Source organism: Lycium ferocissimum, chromosome 7 (assembly GCF_029784015.1).
Source record: "Lycium ferocissimum isolate CSIRO_LF1 chromosome 7, AGI_CSIRO_Lferr_CH_V1, whole genome shotgun sequence".
Taxonomy (NCBI): domain Eukaryota; kingdom Viridiplantae; phylum Streptophyta; class Magnoliopsida; order Solanales; family Solanaceae; genus Lycium; species Lycium ferocissimum.
This window is the reverse complement of record NC_081348.1, coordinates 7792317-7808935: the sequence shown is the minus strand read 5'-3', so window position 1 is coordinate 7808935 and position 16619 is coordinate 7792317. Positions and strand designations below refer to the sequence as shown.

Sequence of the window (16619 nt, the reverse complement as noted above, 5' to 3'; positions counted from 1 at the left end):
CTGACTCATCTTCACAAACATTTACCTTCTTGAACTGGGTATCATCAAAATTCATGGTTAGCAAGAAAATATTCGTTTCAAGCTGAGCCAATGTTTGTTGGGTATCTTGATTCTCCTTTACCATATTCTGGATCATGACACTACCATAGGACACAATATCAGCATTATTTGGGTGCCAATCCTGATTGTGAGTAGTCAGCCTGTTAAGTATGTTGGTCACTCGTCGGTAAGATTTATCCATAAAACAACCATCAGCTGGGTTGTTTGCAATTGATTGCGCTACGGGATCCAGCCCTCGATAGAATTTCTCCATTACTATGTACTTCGAAAAACCATGACTTGGAAATTTCTGCAAACACTCTTTAAATCTCTCCCAAGCTTCATATAATTGTTCCCCTGGACGCTGCTTGAATTCATAGATCATGTCACGAATCTCAGTCTTCTTGCTAGGAGGATACGGCTTCTTGAGAAAGACTGCTACCATCTTTGCCCATGTAGTAATAGAATTCCGGGGCAACTTCTCGAACCATGCTCTTGCATCTTTAGCTAAGGAATATTTGAAAAGCCTCAGCCAAATAGCATCCTGTAAAATGTTGTTTTGTATATGATGAGCACATACATCCACAAAGTTTTGCAAATGATGTTGAGGGTCATTCTCGGTAGAGTTCCGAAAGTAGCCCCCAAGCTTCAACAACTGGTAGAGAGAGGAGTCAATTTTGACACTTGTAGCTCCAACCTGAGGATAAACAATAGCAGATGCATAGTCCTCCTCAGCAACAAGATCAGCGAAAATGTTGCATAGGTCCTCCTCAGCAACAAGATCAGTGAAAATGTTCTCTTCATCTGATTCATTCGCGTGATTATCCAATCGACCACCCTGGTTACCAGTACGTTCGTTTTGCTGATTCTGATTCATGTTCACCTGGTTTACAAGGAATAGCAGACAAGGTGTGATGGAATAAGCAAAAGACTTCAATCAAAGCAGATACAATTTAGTAATTTCAAAATCGTAATCCCCGACAACGACGCCAAAATTTGATATGCTAAAATTACTCCTTTTATTAGCGTAAAGCGGACGATGTCAAATATAGTAACCCAATAAGGTTGGGATCGAATCCCACAGGGAATATGGTGTAAAAAGATTACTAAAATCGTAGAATGCTTAATTTAGGTCTAATGTCTTAATCCGATGATTTTGGCAAAAGTTGGTTTTTTATGACTAATGGCTAACTAATTTTTTGGACTATAATTTATGGTAAAAGAAACCAAGGTTGTGTCCCCTTTAGATAAAGTGTATGATCAAGGGTATTGATCTTGATATACTTCTAATGGATCGTTATATGAATGCACTTAACCTCTAGATGAATCTATACTATTTCCCAATAAATAAAGATTATCTCTTTCTATGATTTTCCCAAATATAAGAAAGTGAATATTGAAGAATGGTTAATTATGTCAAGTAAATTCTTCTTATTCCTAAGTGAATTTATTAAATAAAGTTTAAAGCTTTGAGTTCTTGTTATTTATTCTTACCAAACCCTAATTATTTTTCCAAACAAATCAAGGTTTATGGCTTTAATCAATGTTTGCAACCATTAATTGTGAATGAAGAATGAAGAATAAATAAACTCTAATAATCCATTATGTGTATATCAATCACAAAACATCCATCATTGGGTTCACAACCCTAGTAAGGGAATTTAGCTACTCATGACAAAGAACTAGAAACAAGAAATTGAAGAATTCATAATTGCTTAATTTTGATGAAAAGAGGAATTGATAATACTTGAATTGATGTTTTGAATCTCCAAAGTCAAGAGAGTATTTAATGTTCTAAGCCAAAAGTTAAGAAAATAATAACTGATGCAAAATAAGACCCTACATTGGGCTATTTATAGGTTTTGAAACTTAAAAATTATAGAATTACACTTTGGTCCCCGATGACATAAAATATGGTCTGTATTTCAAATTACGGACCGTAAACTAGTTTACGCCTTGGTATTCCTTCAAAATCTAGGCAGCAGCAACATCATAGATTACGGACCGTATTTTGATTTACTGTCCGTAGTCTACTTGGTCGTATTTCAACTTGTAAAATCACAACTTTCTGCCAAGTGTCTTAACATTAAATACACTTTGAAATACGGACCGTAAAGTGAAATACGGTCCATAAAAGTTGTTCATATTTTAACATCTTCTCAGCATGCCTTTCTGTTTCAGCTTATCTTTAATTACAAGCAAGGAATACGGCCCGTATTTGAAAATACAGTAAATATTTTGTCATCAAGGCCAAATTCTACACTTCAACAGTTTTCATCCCTAAATTGCTCCATTACCTTAAAAACACTAAAAACACATTAAATTGCCACTAACTTGCTTAAAAACAAGTAAAACTTCTCATAAAAAGGCCTTAGATGTGCCATACAGTGAAATCCCGTAAATTCAAATTAGGCGTGAAAGTGTAAAACTAGTAATAAGATGATATTTTAGCTATATTAATCCATTTGAGATAAATTTGGGTGATAAGAAGTCGTTTTGAAGTCAACCCAAATAGTGAAGTTCGTAAGAGTTCTCAAACTCGTTTAAATTTCAGTAGGTCTGACTTCTAAGCTAGGTTATTGAAAATAGGTTGGGAATTTGGGAAGCTTCCTCAATGAAAGTTGTAGGTCTTTGAAATACCTTTCCAACGGTAGGTTGACCAGATCCAACGGAGCTCTGTTGTAGGAGTTATGACCATTTAAATGAACATCGTATGTACAGTGTAAAAACTAGGCATGCGCGGCGCCCTAAGCGGCGCCTCAGGCCAAATTTTTAGGAAATTTAAAATTTTGATGCCGTCGAAAGTGACACACTGTGTGCGCAGCCCTGGGCGATGCCCCAGGCGATGCACCAGGCCATTGTATGCACAGCGACTTTTCTTGAAATTTATAAAAGCCTAACTTTGTTATATTCAATCCCACTTCGTTTTGGCCGACTTTTTGAGAGGAAATATCCCTAGGGTTTCCCCAAAACATATAAGCTAAGTTCTTGATCAATTCCCATCACTACTTCATGAATCTAGCATCAAATTAACACTAGTTCATCTTCCAAAAACCCTAGATTCTTGAAACCCAAGAAAGAGAAGAAGAAAGGGACGTTTGGAGACATTGAGATTCCTTCAATAAGGTATGATCCTTGACTTTTCAGATATTATTGAAAGGGTTTAGACTAGTGTAGGTTATCCTATGGGATAAGAATCCATAATTGATTCATGAAGTGTTCAAGAACACATTCTAGACATGAAAATCCTATTTTTTCTATAAAGGGGGTATATGGGTAGAATTAGATTAAAGCTCTAATCTTTCTCATCTAAAACCGTTGTAGTGTGATTATTGAATCTTAGAAAGTGCATTTGAGCGGTATTTGAGGTATGTATAGATTTCCAAAAATCTTTCTTGAAGTATGTCTATATTTCAAAAATCGTCTTTTCAAGTATGTCTAGTTTTGAAGTACGTTTATATTGTGAAAGCATGATTTGTATTTCAGAATCCTTCCTTGATTGTTTGTATAAGTTATAACTTTTGTTTGGTGGAAGTTCTTTTGGAATTAAAGATGATTTCTTTTAGAAAAAGTCATGCGTGTGTAGGGTCAAGCCCGCATCGAACATTATATGAACTATACTACTTTGTGAAACTCGCTTTTCCCATTATTAGATGATTTAACTTATTTTTCTAAAGGTGGACCTTAAACTTTTTTTGTTGTTGAATGGGTTTCTTGAACTTGAAATTGAATAAGAGATTTAAATAAAATTCTAAATCGGTCATGACTTAAAATGCCTCTATTTTGAGATGAGGACTTGAGAAGTTAGATTTGGCTCTAAGCCATGATTGATGATTCGGTAATATGCCATGATTTATATTTTGTTTGTGTTTGGGCCTGTATGGGCAAGCTGTGCTAGTGTAGAGGATGATTAGCCGTTATAGATCCTAACGTATCGATACGAGTATTGGTGTGCCAGTCCAGAGGACGATTGACCTCTGTTGCTCCCTAGCTCGGAGTATTTATTGCTGTGTCAGTCCAGAGGACGTTTGACCTCCGTTGCTTTCTAGCCCGGAGTATCTATTGTTGTGTCAGTCCAGAGGACAATTGAACTCCGTTGCTTCCTACCCCGGAGTATCTATTGTTGTGTCAGTCCAGAGGACGATTGAACTCTCTTGCATCCTAGCTTGGAGTATCTATTGCTGTGTCAGTCCAATGGACGATTGACCTCTGAGGTATGTCGCCCGGTGCATTTGTTGTTGTGCTAGTCTAGAGGACGACTAGCCTCCGTTGGAGTATCTATTGCTGTGCTAGTTTAGAGGACGATTAGCCTCCGTGGTTTCCTAACTCAGAGTATCGATTGATTGATTTGCCTGTGAGTGGCTTATTTTGTACCTTGATTAGCCTGTGAGTGGCTTGTTTCGTATCTTGTTTCCTGTGAGTGGCTTGTGGTGATAGTGAATTCGTAAGTGAAATACTTGGCCTGATAAATGGTAAGGAGTTAAGTTAATGTGTCCTTCGTTGTTGGATTCTTTTATGACTTTTCAATGTTGCTGACTTACTTAATTCCTGGGTTTGGAACTGCTATTTTCATTGATATCATTTTATTGATTTTATTCATCATATCTTGTTTTGGCAACTATTGTCCCTTAGACGCTCACGGAGTACCCTGTACTCAGGCATACCATTGTTGTTTTTCATGGTATGTTAGGTATCATTGAGGAGCAGGTTTGCGATACGCCTACGACTTAAGAGAACTTGATGCTTTCGAGAGTATTTGATGAGCCCACATGATTGTTCGTGGGGCACCATTCTATCTTTACTTTTCGTATTCTAGTTCCGGGCTGTGTCCCGATGTTTTTAGACACTGTTTATTATCTTAGAAGCTCCATAGATAGTATACATTCTTGTGGGTAGTTGTCAAGTTGTTTAACTTTTGAGCATGCGATACGTTTGATTTAGTTTTATAATATTAAAGGCTTCCGCTAATTTAATTCGTATCTCATGATTCATTTGAATTTATTTCATAAACTGTTGAAGGTGATTATTGAACCTGGCGGGTTCAAGTGTTATTATTGCATCTTTTAGGTTCTTCCGATGTTGTTCATGACGTCGGATGCCGGTCATGTCTGGGGTGGGTTTTGGGGTGTTACAAGCTTGGTATCGGAGCCTAGGTTTAAATACGTCCTAGGATGTGTCTGTGTCTAGTGGAGTCTTCCCTATGCAGCTTGATCACCTGCATGATCGAAAGACTACCAAGGCATTTATAGGTGTTTCTCATTCTAGCTTCTTTATTCTAGATTGTGCTATAGAGCTTGAACTTCCTTTAGGATCGTTCCGATGCGTTCGTTACTTGTGCCTTGTGGAGATGGTTTTAACTCATGCCGCAGTTCCTAACCTAATGAATGATGGTGCTAGGAAGTGCGCGCTAGTTTTGATAAACACGTTGATGGATGGTACAGAGTCTCTTGGAATTTTATAGTAGGTGTTGGTGGTGATCGTAGGGTCTGATTGTTGATGTTGTGAGGTAAGTATTCTCTCTATTTGTTCTCTTGATGCTTATTCGTTGATAGTTCCAGGTTCGAATCTTTCTTATGTGACTAAGTACCTTGCCTTTTGATTTTGGTGTAGAACCCAAGTAATTTTTAGAACACTTTTCTGTGAATACCCCTATTAGTATTCTCATTATTGCTTCTAGAATCTATAGAGATTGTGTAGCCATAGTTAAGGGCCCTGAGACTACCTCTGAATTGTTGCAAATAGGAATGGTGAACTTCGAAATGATTATGAGGATAGACTGGCTTTCCAAGTGTCATGAAATTCTAGGCTGCCAATTAAAAATAGTTAGGCTTGTATTTCTAGATGAACCCTTTATGAATGGAAGAGTAATATCGTTAAATCTCGAAGTAGACTATAGGTGTAAACCCCTTATTCCATGCTTAGGCTTGTCTGGTGTAGTTGTGGGAGTCTCGGTGAGGGCCGTATGGTTATTTTTATAGTACTATATGAGTTTTGTTTGAGATAGCTTGCAATACAAAGGAACACTAGCGAGAATTTTGAATACTTGAGGTTTAGTGAAAATCTTCGACCATGACTTTCATTCGGGGACGAATGATCCTAAAAGGGGGATAATGTAACACGCCGAAAATTTGGATTAGGTGTGAAAGTGTAAAACTAGTAATAAGATGATATTTTAGCTATATTAATCCATTCGGGATGAATTTGGGTGATAAGCAGTCATTTTGAAGTCAACCCAAATAGTGAAGTTCGTAAGAGTTCTCAAACTCATCTAAATTTCAGTAGGTCTGACTTCTAAGCCAGGTTATTAAAAATAAGTTGGGAATTCGGGAAACCTTCCTCAATGAACATTGTAGGTCATCAAAATACCTTTTCAACGGTAAGTTGCCCAGATCCGACGGAGCTCTGTGCTAGGAGTTATGATCATTTAAATGAGCATCGTATGTACAGTGTAAAAACTAGGTGTGTGCGGCGCCCAAGGCCAAATTTTAAGGAAATTAAAATTTTTGATGCCGTCGAAATAGATACACTGTGTGCGCTGCCCAGGGCGATGCCCCAGGCGATGCACCAGGCCATTTTATGCTTGAAGCGACTTTTTCCGAAATTTATATAAGCCTAACTTCGTTATATTCATTCGCACTTCATTTTGGCTAACTGTTTGAGAGAAAATAACCCTAGGGTTTCCCCAAAACATATAAGGTAAGTTCTTGATCAATTCCCATCATTACTTCATGAATCTAGCATCAAACTAACACTAGTTCATCTTCGAAAACCTAAATTCTTGAAACCCAAGAAAGAGAAAGAAGAAAGGGACGTTTGGAGACGTTGAGATTCCTTGATAAAGTATGATCCTTGACTTTTCTGATGTTATTGAAAGGGTTTATACTAGTGTAGATTATCCTATGGGATAAGAATCCATGATTGATTCATGAAGTGTTCAAGAACAAATTCTAGACATGAAAACCCTAATTTTTCCATAAAGGGGTTATATGGGTAGAATTAGATTAAAGCTCTAATCTTTCTCATCTAAAACCATTGTAGTGTGATTATTGAATCTTGGAAAGTGAATTTGAGTGGGATTTGAGGTATATCTAGAATTCCAAAAATCTTTCTTGAAGTATGTCTATATTTCAAAAATCGTCTTTTCAAGTATGTCTAGTTTTGAAGTACGTTTATATTGTGAAAGCATGATTTGTATTTCAGAATCCTTCCTTGATTGTTTATATAAGTTATAACTTTTGTTTGGTGGATGTTCTTTTGAAATTAAAGATGATTTCTTTTAGAAAAGGTCATGCGTGTGTAGGGTCAAGCCCGCATTGAACCTTATATGAACTATACTACTTTGTGAAACTCGCTTTTCCCATTATTGGATGGTTGAATTATTTTTCTAAAGGTTGGACCTTAAAGTTGTTTTGTTGTTGAATGGTTTTCTTGAACTTGAAATTGAATAAGAGATTTAAATAAGATTCTAAATCGGTTATGACTTGAAATGCCTCTATTTTGAGATGATGACTTGAGAAGTGAGGTTCGGCTCTAAGCCATGATTGATGATTCAGTAATTTGCCATGGTTTGTATTTTTTTTTGTGTTTGGGCCTGTATGGGCAAGCTGTGCTAGTCTAGGGGATGATTAGCCGTTATGGATCCTAACGTATCGATACGAGTATTGGTGTGTCAGTCCAGAGGACGTTTGACCTCCATTTATTCCTAGCCCGGAGTATCTATTATTGTGTCAGTCCAGAGGACGATTGAAGTCTGTTGCTTCCTACCCCGGAGTATCTATCGATGTGTCAGTCCAGAGGACGATTGACCTCTCTTGCATCCTAGCTTGGAGTATCTATTGTTGTGTCAGTCAAGCGGACGATTGACCTCCGAGGTATGTCGGCCGGTGCATTTGTTGTTGTGCTAGTCCAGAGAAAGACTAGCCTCCGTTGGAGTATCTATTGTTGTGCTAGTCTAGAGGACGATTAGCCTCCGTGGTTTCCTAACTCAGAGTATCGATTGATTGATTTGCCTGTGAGTGGCTTGTTTTGTACCTTGATTAGCCTGTGAGTGGCTTGTTTCGTATCTTGTTGCCTGTGAGTGGCTTGTGGTGATAGTGAATTCGTAAGTGAAATACTTGGCCTGATAAATGGTAAGGAGTTAAGTTAATGTGTCCTTCGTTGTTGGATTCTTTTATGACTCTTCAATGTTGCTGACTTACTTTATTCGTGGGTTTGGAACTGCTATTTCATTGATATCATTTTATTGATTTTATTCATCATATCTTGTTTTGTTAACTATTAACCCTTAGACACTCACTGAGTACCCTGTACTTAGGCATACCATTGTTATTTTTGATGGTATGTTAGGTATCATTGAGGAGCAGGTTCGCGATACGCCTACGACTTAAGAGAACTTGCTGCTTTTGAGACTATTCGATTAGCCCACATGATTGTTCGTGGGGCACCATTCTATCTTTACTTTTCGTATTTTAGTTCCGGGCTGCGTCTCGACGTTTTTAGACACTCTTTATTATCTTAGAAGCTCCATAGATTGTATACATTCTTGTGGGTAGTTGTCGAGTTGTTTAACTCTTGGGCATGCGATACGTTTGATTTAGTTTTATAATATTAAAGACTTCCGCTAATTTAATTCATATCTCATGATTCATTTGAATTTATTTTATAAACTGTTGGAGGTGATTATTGAACCTGGCGGGTTCAAGTGTTATTATTGCATCTTTTAGGTTCTTTCGATATTGTTCACGATGTCGGATGCCGGTCACATCTAGGGTGGGTTTTGGGGCGTGACACATAATTTCCCGGCACATCAGTCCGCATTCCGGACACTTCCCAAAAGAAAACCAAGAAAACGACCCATAAAACTAATTTAGCTCCACTCTCAAAAGGTTGATTTGCTAATAGGAAATGGAGACTCTGGACAGCATGAGTGCAACTTCTCCTTACATCAATCTGGTCAGTGACGATGAGGACAGGGAAGCAACAAGTAGGGAAAATCGACAGTGGGATGACAACCTAGCCCTGGCTACTGCTGGAATGAAAAAAGCTGTCCAGACACTACGACAGCCAATAAGAAGATGAAATAAGCTGAAACTCTCCTAGCTTACGTTGAGGAACTAACTAAGCAACACCCTGCCAATCGGGTAAAACAGGGAAAAGTTCCGGAAGCACCACTTAGGAGTTATGTCCCACTCAGTCCAGAAAAAGGGCTTGACCCCATACCCTATAGAGATGACAACTTGCTTATCCCTAATTTGGAGTAGAAGTTTATGGGGACCCGCGCGAATCTCAACTCGAAGAACCTCTGGTTTCATGCACAATTGTTCTCAAGGGCACAAGATCGTACCATTGGGGTGAGCCAGTAGAAATGTCCAAACTAGAACTTTCAGAGACTTTGGGGAGTTTTGGAGTGTACGCGCAAAGCCCAAATCGGTTGCCACCGTGTGCTCCTTCCATGATCCACAAGAAATGCCTCTGCCACCGAATTCAGTCAAGGCATGCAACCAATGAGTGTGCAGGGCTGGAAAGGAAGTTGGTCCAATGGATTGATCAGGGAGAATTAGCCAACTATGGGGGCCCCACTCTTTCCTGACCCATGACAAGGAGAAATCGTCCCGGAAAAGATCCGAGGGGTTAGGTTCTGGAGAAGTGACTTCTCCAAATTCGAGGAGTCATATGCCAGGATTCACTCCCTATTGTGTAGTGTGAAGAAGACAAGAGCAGTACCACAAACCTATCAAAGTCACCCAGGACCTCCAAGAGAAAGGGTTTGCATATTTCACCATGGTCGCCCTGGCCATGACATTGAAGAATGTGTGGATTTCAAGCTGGAATTAGAACGCCTCGTGAATGAGGGCCACGCTTGGATTGTTACAGGAAGACAAGGATAGAAGATGAAGATGAGAAGACAATGAAAAGTTGCCTAGAATTGGTTAGGTAGAAAAATCTAAGTATACCCTTACCGCTTTCAATTAAGAGGAATATCCTTTCCTTTTAATACGAACCATCTTGGGCATGATGTCCTATTGGGGATACGTCGGAAGCCTACATAAGGCCTGGTCAGGGTAGAATTCTAAGTTTTGGGTAGCATAGGAAAAAGCCTTTTCTGTGTATTCCTGAACTACAGACCGACCTGATTTCCCTTTGGTGCGATACGTAGGCAGTCTATTTAAGACTCAGTCCTTTTATCGTAAAAATTTAAAATCCCCCTTAATGCAGGATGGTTAGAAATAAATGAACCATGAAGGTCACTTACCGAAAAATCAATGTCCCTGAAAACACAAAACGACCAAAATACCCACGGAATGTAAATCAATCAAGAGTTGAAATAAGATATACGAATCTATGTGCCATAAACTGCGAACAATGAAATATTTTGTGTTTTGTCCCTAAACTAACACTAACTTGGGAGCCTTTGAGTTATTTTCTCTTATAGACAGGGGTCGATTCAACGATTACTCGATCAAATTTTGCGCAACAGCATCCTTAAACACTCCACAAGAAGAAAACATGCAGAGACTACGCACGAACAACAACGAGAATAGAGCCCCCTTGTAGTCAAGGTACTGATATGTATCAGCTGGAATGCCTTTGGAAAAGGCCGTTAACTGCTAATAAGGCAATTGGCTGAAGCTAGAAGAAGCGGCCCACGAGGAAATTTGAAAAAGAAAATGCTACTAATGCGGGCTAGAAAGGGCTCATGACTTTCTCAAATTTAGACTTACCAATCACGACCATTTCCCACAAACTCGAACCGGAACTACTTTTCAAACTCCGTTGCGCCGAAGCACCACCCGTATGAAATTCTCTCACCAAACACCAGCTTTCCAAATACCTGCTCATGCTACAGCATCTCATAACCCAAACTCCTTGGGCAGCATGAACTCCTACAACCTGCCCCGTGCAACCAAATGTTACTTTTCAAGATCATATCACCCATATTGACTCCTCACCAAAATTGGAGAATATGGAAATATTCTTTGAGGCTAGAATAGACAAAATGGAGAAGGAGATGGGGAAGAAAATCACTGAACTAGAGCAGGGCTCGAAGAATAAAGAGGGGCTGAGATACTCTGATTCGTGCATACATCTAGACTTAGGTTTACCAGAAGGTTTCAAAATTCCCAAATTTGATCATTTCAACGGGTTGGGCAATCCCAGGGCCCACTTAAGAGCTTATTGCGACCAGTTGCTCGGGAGTGGTGGAAACGAAGCTTTGCTCATGAGATTATTCAATCGAAGTCTGTTAGGAACAGCTATGGAGTGGTTCATCTCACAAGACATCAGTCGATGTAAGACATGGGAGGAGATGGCAAGCTCATTCTTAGAGAGATTTCGCTTCAATGTGGAAAATGTGCCTGATTGCTTCTCATTGGAAAAAATCCGTCAGAAATCGACCGAAACCTATAGAGAATATGCCAGTTGTTGGAGAGACAAGGCGGCGCGTAAAGCTGAGTTGGTAGGTATATTCATACGGTACTAAGAAGTTGATTGTTTTGACAAAATGATAACTACGAAAGGGAGCTCTTTTGCAAATTTAGTCGCCATTGGGGAAGACATCAAAGATGGCCTCAAGACTGGAAGGATTCTCAGTGTACTAAATAGAGCGGGTGCATCTGGCAGCACGAGCGGCAAAAAGAAGAAAGAAGATGTAGCTTATGTTTCTAGAGCCACTAGCCCAAAAAGCCGAGGAAAAGAGATAACCCACAAAAATCAAGACAGATTAGCCTCCACCGCCAACTATATGTAACCACTTTACCTCGATATGGCCGTGTACGTGTGCTACGCGTAACTTTGGCTACCAAGCCACGCAAGCAAATTACCAAATACGCTTTAACAGCGAAGCTCCGCGGCCAATTATCAGAATGTACGACACCTGCTGACCAAGCTTCTGAAACTAAACTTTCCAAAACCCGCCTCTGACAAACTATGTGACATATCCCGCATTTTGTACATTAGGACAATCCGAGCTAACCGCTGATAAGTTAAGGACAAGACTATTCGGGATACGAGGTTGAGACTTTTGACCTCGATTTTGTTTTAAGGCATAAGTTGCTTATGATTTTATTGGCATGGAATATTAAGGAAAATTTGGGGGTTAAAGTTAATTATGGAAAGTTGACATTTCATGAAACAAACCAATGTTAGTAGTGTGGCTTATGGGTGGTTCCCACTTCATGGCTTAACAAATTTAATTCATCAGCCATGTGTGGGCCATGCATACACATGGATGAATCTTATATGTATACAATAGATGACAAGCAAGACCAATTCATCATCTTTTTAACTCTAGAAACTTGGAGAAATATGGAGGAAAAGAAAGGACCATATTCGGCCATGGCTGGCCGAATTTGACTCCTTCAAATTGATCAAGAAAAATATTTTTCTTCAAGCATTTCAACTCCTTAGAAGGTGTATAATAACATGGAGTAGTCATTGGAATAGCAGAACAGTATTGGTTAGACCACCCCAGCCAAGTGAAGAACTAGGAAAGTGGAAAAGGGTAAGGTTCAATCCTCTTTTTTTTACATGTGTTATGGATGGTTTGTGTATGTTGTAGTATGTAGAAATGGATGAAATTCATGAAATGTTGGGTGTTGGTGTGACGCCGTGTGGGTGGTGTGTTGTGTAGGAGTGATGAACTAATTTTATTTAGTATTTTTGGTTGTTGTTGTTGCGGATTCTATGATGATAATGAAAGTTTAATGATTCAAGTTGGAGTTGTAATTGTTGTGGGCTGATTTAGGAACTAATGTGATTATAATATAGTTTCTTGTATTTATGAGGATAATGTTGTTAAAGTGTGGAGTATTGGTATAGTTCATAAATTTGGAAGAAAGAAATGTATTCTTTGTTGTTCTTATTGAATTTGGAAGGTTTCGGGTTATGTTGCATATTGGTTGGATTGTTTTGAATATTGTGTGGATTGGTTGGAGTGTTCTTGAGTCGTGTTTGAATGGTTTCGGATTAGTGCTTGAATGTGTGAGCATTGATGTTGGCTTGATTATATGTGGTTGATTTGAATATAAATGGAATGTTGTCGAATTATGTAGAGAAGAGTTACTAACGTTAGTATGCGTTTTGAATTGATTGTTGATGTTGTTAATATGATTGTTAGTATTGTTGTTGAAGATTTGGTAAGTTGAATTCTCGGGGTTGTTGAATTTATAGGGAAAATCTTTGAATTTCAGAGATAAAGTGCTAGTTTGGAATTGGATTCCTAAGTGCTTATGACTAATGTTTGGTGTCTAACGACGTTATTATAGATCTTGAGAAGCCGAGACTTAAGTTTGGATTAGCTTAGGAAGCGGACGGTATGTAAAGCCTAACCTTTCTTTCTTTTTGGCATGTCTTAGTTGTAAGTAGGCTATGATACGAGCCTCGAAGGCTGGTACTTATTCTTACGATCCGAGCGTGTCTACGATTCTTATTCACCTCTAATGTTGGCATTCTTAATGTAGTAGAATTATGGTCCTTATGTCTTTTGGTATGATTGGATAATAAATGTTGTATAAAGAATTATGTTCTTAAAAGGATTACGTAACTACGAACGATCGTAACTTTCATAGACGGGCTCGGATCGCCCGAAACGTTCGTAGAAAGATTTTATAACGAATAATATCCCCAAACTTTCACGGGCGGGCTCGGATTGGTTTTGATACTTGTCCGTGGGCCCCCCAGAGACTTTTTCTATGTTTGGTTAACGACTTTGCGAAAAGACTTAATGACTATCGTCTTAACCCTCGGCGTCGATTACTTACTTATCTTTGAGTCTATAATAATGATTTTTATGCATATGGTTACTCGCGACTACTGCTCGTGCATATGTTCTGTTACATTCTTGTGAGTCCGGGCATTTATGTCTCATCGTGCGCACTATGCTACATTGGGAGTATGATGTGTTATAGTTCACGAGTCCTCGCTAGGGCGAGTACCGTATATATGTTGGTGTTATAATGTGTTATCGCGTTATGATGTGTTATGGGATTATGCGGGTTATGGAGATATGAAATGTCTTAGGTATGATGTGTTATAGCACAAATGACGGGTGAGCGACCATACTCGTGAGCCCCATGCATGATTTGTGTTTTAATCGGTAAGCATTTTGGTATTTTGGATTTTGCGCTTGTTTTATGCTTTTTGTTCGATTATGATCTGTTCTTTTGTATTTCATGCTTTGCGTACTCGGTACATATCTTGACCCCGCTTTTCTTCGGGGCTGCGTTTTCATCGCCGCGAGTCTCGGATACTCGCTTCGGTGATCATGACTTAGGATTTTCATTCGGTATTTTTGGACGCTCGCATTCAGGAGCCTATACTTTGGGTACGGATACCTTTGTTATATATGTGTATGTATATGTCTATTCGGGGGTACGGCGGGGCCTGTCCCGTAAATATGATTCTGTTATTACTCTTGGGGTACGTAGACACGTATGTGTGGGTTGTGAGTAGTTCTTTGTTCGATTGTGTACGTGTGATACGTGATTTGGACGTCCCTGTATTATGACGACTGGCTTATGTGCGATATCATCTCTTGTTGTGTGACATGTATATATATATATATATATATATATATATATATATATATTTGTGGCTGACTTTAGGCGACGTTTCACTTTTGTATGTATAAGTTATTTTGTATCTTTTTGGTTAATAGGTGTGTACGGGTGCCAACTCGAGACTCGGTGTAGTCACGCTGCGGGGGATAGGTCGTATTGTTATGAGGCACCGTAAAAAGACCTCGAGGAGTATTCACTCTTTGCGGAGATCAAGGGGCAAGTTTGTTTGCCGAGCTAAGAGATGCTTGGGTCAATTGAATTTTGTTCCACCAAAGCAGGTGCTTGGATTGATGGTGCGGGCTAGATTTCTTACTTTATCATTACAAGCAAGTTGGCCATATTACCGAATATTGCATAAACTTAAGGCATAAAATACAAGATATGATTGACAATCATGAGCTTATCCTGGAGCCAACACCTCCAAATGTGGACACAAATCCTCTCCCGAAGCATGGAGGGAATCAAATTCACGTGATAGAAAGAGGTGATGAATGGGAAGAGTGCCCTGCGATAATTTACCCAGATATTGAATGATTGGAAAGCATCGTCGCCTCGTAGTCCTTACAAGAGCAAAAAGAAGTATTAGGCCTTATGACAAGGAAACCTGAGATGTCCCAGTCATCTGCTGTAGCCAAGAAGGAGCCCTTCGTGCTCAAATATCCCCCAACAGTCGCTCGAAATCAGAACAAGCCGTTCGAACTCAAAACATCAAGGCCAGTTGAGAATGCATCTTTTGTGATCAAATCACCGTACCTGATGATGGTCGAAGAAGAGGTAGTGTTGTGGTTTGAGTGTGACAGATGCGGGAAGATGTTATCTTTCGAGAAGAGCTCGTACTCGAAGTGCCACATCGCAAAAATCCTCGGAAAAGACCAATCACTGAAGGTGAAGCTGAATTCAATTGTTGAGCACTTGTAGACTCTGCCGGAGATGTCAATCGTGGTTATTAATCGGAGTCGTCTCGACAACGCTTAGCCTTGGTGAAGCTTTGGATGAAGTCCAAATGCCCACTTGGAAATACTACAAGTGAAACATTAGCCCTAGATTGTAGGGTATCTTTATACGGCGTGTAGGCTATCATTTCGATAACGAATTACCAAGAGAGGGTAAAACCCACAACAAGGCCTTACACGTAACTATCAAATGCAGCGATAAGATTATCCTTCGAAGTCTTTGATTGATGGAGGGCTGGGTTGAATGTATGTGACGACTTTGAAATAGCTTGGATATGATGTTGGCAAAAATCAGGAGTCGAACAAATGTAAAAGCTTATGATGGCACGACCGGTGATCAATTGGAGAAATAGATGCACATACAAATGGGTCGCGAGAGTTCGTTGTGGATTCGTTATCATGGATATCAAAACAAGTTATAACTTATTGTTGGGACGACCTTGGTTGCACGCCGCTGGGGTTGTGGCGTCTTCATTGCATCCATCTCTCAAATTCATATGGGATGACCACGAAGTGATGATTCACGGTAAAGGAAGTATCCATAACTACCCGAACAATTCAATGTCGTGTCACGACCGGCTGAGCATGACAGACCAATCCGGGGCTAACCATAGGAACACGCTCATTCTCTACTGCCCATGCGCCTCTCGTTCATAACATGTACTCATAATCATCGAATGCGTAACGTTTTGAAACATATTTACTTTATAAACATAAGCCGCCGAGCATTTATCAAAATAATATATATACATGCGTATACATGAAGGCTATGGGACATACTACTCAGCTGCGTATCTATGAGCCTCTACTAGAGTACTAGACATATAGACGGGACAGGACCCCCGTCGTGCCCAAAATATGAATATATACATGTATGTACCAAAAGAATAATCAATGGCACCTCCGGAAAATGGAGTGCTCTCAAATCAACTACTAGCCCTGCAGTGGATCGTATCACACGTACACACAATAGGCACGAACACGGTGTCCAAAAACGAACGTCGATGCGAATATTATGCGAGCATGTAAAGAAACGAGGAATGGTAAACATAATAAGAACAACATAAGTCAT

The 16619-nt window shown here is 39.4% G+C and overlaps 1 non-coding gene across 1 annotated transcript; it reads left to right on the top strand.

Moving 5' to 3' along the window:
- Positions 1 to 329: 329 nt before the first annotated feature.
- Positions 330 to 435, top strand: LOC132065862 (small nucleolar RNA R71). The gene has a single exon (XR_009416831.1). It is a non-coding gene; the product is annotated as a small nucleolar RNA R71 (small nucleolar RNA).
- The last annotated feature ends 16184 nt before the right edge of the window (positions 436 to 16619 follow it).